Here is a 6,130-nt window from a genome sequence, read left to right as displayed (position 1 = left end):
AGGAAAAGGAATATGATTGCCATTATCAGGTTTTACAAGACTGTGTCCTCCACCTCAACTACAAACTCTAGTGTCCTCCCAGTTTGCAAACTTCAATAAAATAAGTGGCCAAGTTGAAGAACTTGCAAAAGTCGCAGAGCTGGTTTTCCTCAACAACACAAGGAATTCTGGGTGGGTGGACGGCCTTGTGGAAGTCACGGGAAGGCACTGGGTGGTGACAAGTTTGAAAGAATCAAACTACCTGAATGAACAAAAGTTTTATTTTACCACAAATAAAACTTTCTTTAAAGGAAAAGCTTTCTTTATCTCATCTTCACTCTGAGTGTTTCTCAAAGACTCTCATATTCTGGTGCTTGTTATGGTGGAAAGGGGCTTCCCCAGTGGTTCAGATGGTAAAGAACCCACCCACCTGCCAATACAGGAGATGCAGGTTTGATCCCTGGGTCGGGAAGATCCCCTGGAGAAATGAATGGCTATCCACTTCAGTATTCTTGCCTGGAGAATCCCATGGACAGGAGAGCCTGGCAGGTTACAGTCCATGGGGTTGCACAGAGACACGACTGAGCAACCAAGACTTTCATTTTTCAAGGTGGAAAGTCTCAGTTCAGTGCAGGAGTTTCAGCTGGGTGGACCGATGGCCCCTGAGCACAGCAGCCGGTCACTTTCCTGCAGGAGGTCTCAACGTTGACATCTGTGGGACAATTAACCCAGGCCTCAGGAGGACAAGGTGGACCCTGACTGAATGTCCTTTTAAGGGACCATCACACATTTCCAACTGCAGGGTCTCAGAAGTGTTACACTTATCTATAAAAAAAAAAAAAAAAAGCAATGCTTATACACAGAAATATATTTGCACAAGGACAACTCTTAACTCTTTCTCTCTCTCTCTCTCTCTCTCTCACACACACACACACACACACACACACACACACAATTTCCAATCTGTTCTCCCTAACCAGCCCTTACTATGGCCATAGGTCTTTGCCTCTGTGCACAGCTGGGGGAGGGAAAGAAGATGAAGGACCTACCCTTTCTGACCCTCAACTATCTAAATACATATATACAGGCAGTGCACCCCTCCTTCATGTCATTTTCGGGGTAATACGTGCTACTTCAAGGACTGAAATTTGTTAACTTCCTTTATTTCATCTGGTTTTCATGCCAAATGCAGACACACTTTACGATAAACCTTAAAAACCTAAGTGCAAGAGAGACCCTTGGTCAGTGGCCCCACCCCTGCCTTCTGGGAAGCTGGACACTGGTTGTGAAAACACTGCAAGAGAGATCCAAGAAATAGAATGATTTTTAAAGTAATAGTCCTCATTTTGTGAGCTTGTTTCCATCTAGTGGGACCAAATGAGAACCTGTTGGCTCAGAGCCTGTGCAGACATCCCAGGGCTGTGCTTCCGTTGCTTCTACTGTGCTCTAAAAATCTTTGTTCTCTGTGAGTCAGCCATATTTTTGAAAGAGGGTGGGGTGATATTTTTGACAGCAAGGAGGCAGAAATTTCAAGGTACTAAAAAAACACAGGCAAGTCCAAGTTTCACTCTTCTGTTTGCTCAGAATGCAATGCCAGGTACTAACTGAAAATGTCCATGAACATTGCCTCTCGGTAAGAAGGTGGGGTTCCTCAACTGCCCAGTGCTTCTGGGGTCCAAGGCTGGCACTGCCCCCTTATTGAGATGAACTTGGGAAGGAGAGAAGAGTCCCCGCGCCCATGTCAGCCGGCATAACTGGACAGCACCCACCCTGGGGAGGACTTGGGAAGGAGATGGTTCTGTGTCCTTTATTATTTCACCAAAGGTGGAAATTCTGAGCCCATAATGACATCCAATGACGATCTTCTTTTACCTCTCATGGAACACTGATAGTCAAACTTCTCCACAGTCATGTTTGAGGGAAAGTTATAAAGAAAATCTCAGACTAACCCAGGAAATTCCTCTCCACACATGTAGAAAAGAAATGGTTTTGTTATTGAGTATGCATTAAACCAAGCTGCAGTGACCACTAAAATAATTTGCTAATGAGATTATAAAGACAGGATGGAACCTCTTCCCTGTATATATTCAGATATATATTCTGAAATATTCTGATATATATTTTATATATTCAGCAGATATGGTCTCCAGATACATGATAACTTTGTTCTCAGATGAGATAGTGCAACATTTGGGATGCCTTATTTCATAGTTTAATCCTAAACTGACCTGGTCATTGGGGCAGCCATCTGTGCTAGTTAATTGCCTTTATCCCAAGGAAAAATGAAGCCTCTGTGGCAACAGGCAATTATGGTTTGGATCAAGGTACCCAGAGAAATAGGAACCTCTTTTCTCTGATGTTTATATTTCAAAGATAAGGCTCCCAGTCCTTTAAGAAAAATTTGCAAAACTGATAAAACTTTATCTTTACTAACCAATAAAAAGAGGGCCAGCAGAGTAACATTGATAAGCTGAGCTGGTCCTGGTTCAGGGCCAAAATTTGGTATTGATGAAGTATAGCCATCCTCTGTGCTCCACTCAGTAAAGCCAGGACACAGGGTTATATGAACTTGACAGTGACCAATACTTTGGCCATCTGATGCAAAGAACTGACTCATTGAAAAAGATCCTGATGCTGGGGAAGATTAAAGGCGAGAGGAACAGGGGACGACAGAGAATGAGATGGTTGGATAGCATCACCAACTCGATGGACATGAGTTTGAGCAAGCTCTGGGAGTTGGTGATGGACAGGGAGGCCTGGCATGTGGCAGCCCACGAGGTCACAAAGAGTTGGACACAACTGAGCGACTGAACTGAAGACAGTGACCAGAGTAGGAGAACTAGGATGTGTTAAAAGTTGCTCCTGGGGAAATGCAAGACTTCAGCATTCACAGTATTCAGGTCACCTTTGCCAAATGCTGGGATTAGCAACATTTCTGTGGCTGAAGTGTCCTCACTAGGATTCAGTTAGGTAAACAATGAAACTGTCTTAACAGCAAACACCCTTGCTTTTTTTTTTCCAGGTTGTGCACACAAGAACAAGCCTAAGAGTTTTGAAATTTGCTTTTGCAGGGCTATATTCTCAGATCTTGCCCTGGCACTTGACAACCATCTTCTCTGAAAGAAGAACATAGATTTTGTTTGTTTTTTTGTTTTTGTTCAGTCACTAAGTCGTGTCCAAATCTTGGCGACCCCATGGATGGCAGCACCCCAGGCTTCCCTGTCCTTCACTGATTCCTGGAGTTTCCTCAAACTCATGTCCACTGAGTCAGTGATATCATCCATTGGTGCCAAACAATGGTGATGCCCCTGTTTGTTTCAACTGGAGGATAATTGCTTTACAATGTTGTGTTGGTTTCTACTATACCATGAATCAGGATGTGTATACATATGCCCCCTCCCTCTTCAGACTCCCCCCTCCCCACCACCCCACCATCCAGAACCTAGATTTTGAAGTGCTGTGGGAGGGCAACTCTGTAACCTCCACTCTTTTGCAACTTGGGAACGTTGGAAGGAAAAACCTACAGGAAGAAGAAACTGGGAGCACAAGCTTGTCCTCTCCATTGGCAGGAACCCCCAGTGCAGGATTGAATGGTACAGAGTGACCTGTACAGACTTGCATGCCAACTCCAGGAGAAAAACCTCCATGCCAGAGGCCAGCGTGTGGAACAGCCTCGGGGGAGACGCATAAGTAAGGGGACAGGGGAGGAGGGTGCGCTCATGAATCAGATCTGGAAAAGAGGCCGAGCAGGTTTTCCCCCACAACACGAGGAATTCTAGGTGGATGGATGGCCTTGTGGAAGTCATGGAAGGGGCTGGGTAGTGACAAGGTTGAGAGAACCAGCCTTTACCTAAGTAAACCAAAGCTTTGTTTTACCACAAAATCTATTTCTTCTTTACTCTGTTTCTCAGAGTCTCTCATAACCTGGTGCTTGTTTTGGTGAAAAGTTTCAGTTCAGTGCAAGCATTTGAGCCAGGTAGACCAATGGCCCCTGAGCACAGGAACTGGGCGGTTTCCTGCAGGAGGCCTCACCACTGGTATCAGTGGGACAGCGAGCTCAGCCCTCAGGAGGACAACAAGGTGGACCCTGACTGAACATTCCTAGAGGGGACCACCACATACTTCCAACTGTAGCCTCTCAGAGGTCTTACATTTATTTGAAAAAAAAAACAACGTTTATACACAGAAATATATTTGCACAAGGAAAGATTCTGCTGAACACAACTCTTAACTCACTCACACACACATACACATACACACACACACACAGGTATACACAATTTCTAATCTGCTCTCCCTAACCAACCCTTACTATGGCCATAGGTCTCTGCCTCTGTGGGCAGCTGAGGGAGGGAGGGAAGATAAAAGATCTATGCTTTCTGACCCTCAATTATCTAAATATATTGTTTACAGGCAGCGCACCCCTCCCTCCTGCCATTTTCGGGGTTATATTTGCTACTCCTAGGACTGCAATTTGTTAATTGCCTTTATCTCATCTGGTTTCTACACCAAGTACAGACACACCTGATGATAAATCTGAAAAACCTAACTGCACCAAGAGACCCTGGGTCAGTGGCCCCACCCCTGCCTCCTAGGAAAACACACACTGGTCATGGAAACAGTGGAAGAGAGATGCAAGAAATAGAATAATCTTTTAAGTAGTAGCCTTCATTTTGGAGCTCCTTTATATCCAGTGGGACCAAAAGAGGGAGCCTATTGTCTCAGAGTCTATGCAGCCATCCAGGGCTATGCTTCCATCCCTTTATACTGCTCTAAAAATCTTTGTTCACCGTGAGTCAGCAGTATTTTTGAAAGAGGATAGGGTGCTATTTTTTTTTCTAATTTTATTTTATTTTTAAACTTTACATAATTGTATTAGTTTTGCCAAATATCAAAATGAATCCGCCACAGGTATACATGTGTTCCCCATCCTGAACCCTCCTCCCTCCTCCCTCCCCATACCATCCCTCTGGGCCGTCCCAGTGCACTAGCCCCAAGCATCCAGTATCGTGCATCGAACCTGGACTGGCAACTCATTTCTTACATGATATTTTACATGTTTCAATGCCATTCTCCCAAATCTTCCCACCCTCTCCCTCTACCACAGAGTCCATAAGACTGTTCTATACATCAGTGTCTCTTTTGCTGTCTCGTACACTGGGTTATTGTTACCATCTTTCTAAATTCCATATATATGCGTTAGTATACTGTATTTATGTTTTTCCTTCTGGCTTACTTCACTCTGTATAATAGGCTCCAGTTTCTTCCACCTCATTAGAACTGATTCAAATGTATTCTTTTTAATGGCTGAGTAATACTCCATTGTGTATATGTACCACAGCTTTCTTTTTTTTATATCCATTCATCTGCTGATGGACATCTAGGTTGCTTCCATGTCCTGGCTATTATAAACAGTGCTGCGATGAACATTGGGGTACACGTGTCTCTTTCCCTTCTGGTTTCCTCAGTGTGTATGCCCAGCAGTGGGATTGCTGGATCATAAGGCAGTTTTTTGATAGCAAGGAGACAGAAATCTCAAGACACTAAAAAATACAAGCAGATCCAAGTTTCACTCTTCTGTTTTCTCAGAAAGCAATGCCAGGTTCCAATCAAAACCATCCATGGACTCTGGCTCTCAATAAGAAGGTGGGGTTCCTCAACTGCCCAGCGGTTCTGGGGGCCAAGGTAGTGCCCTCAACAGTCCTATTGTGCTGTCCAAGAGCTTTGTTCACTGTGAGTCAGCAGTATTTTTAAAAGAAGGAGATTAGAGAGCTAATGGTACAGAAACGCTTTTGGATGATCACGCTTGGTAACCATGAACGCTTTAATGAGGACTGGTGTGGAAAAACCTCTGCAGGACGTGTTTTCATGGGAGCCTCTTTAAGCAACTTTAATGTTTTATTTAAACATTACCCGTTGGTCTTCTTTTGTATTCCATGCAAATAGAACAGAACACTGGATTATGTAAGAAGGTGAACTGAATGCATCATTAGGTAGTTAAAGCCTGTTCCCGAGGAAATGCAAAAACACTTTTAGCACTGAACCTTGGGATTGGCACAGATGGGGCTGCAGAAGATGTTGAAACTGGAATTCAGTTAGGCAAATATTTACTGAGTCTCTCCTATGTCCAAAACACCTCATAATATTTTAT

At 44.0% G+C, this 6,130-nt stretch overlaps 1 long non-coding RNA gene across 1 annotated transcript in view; it reads right to left on the bottom strand.

Annotated features, from left to right (window-relative positions):
* Window positions 1–352: 352 nt before the first annotated feature.
* LOC138990519 (uncharacterized) overlaps window positions 353–6,130 on the bottom strand; it is a 54,288-nt gene continuing 48,510 nt past the window's right edge. The window contains exon 3 of the long non-coding RNA XR_011466660.1: window positions 353–804. This is a non-coding gene — a long non-coding RNA (uncharacterized lncRNA). The remainder of the gene's footprint in view (window positions 805–6,130) is intronic.

Source organism: Bos mutus, chromosome 13, assembly GCF_027580195.1.
Source record: "Bos mutus isolate GX-2022 chromosome 13, NWIPB_WYAK_1.1, whole genome shotgun sequence".
Lineage (NCBI taxonomy): Eukaryota > Metazoa > Chordata > Mammalia > Artiodactyla > Bovidae > Bos > Bos mutus.
This window is presented reverse-complemented; position numbering and strand designations above follow the sequence as displayed.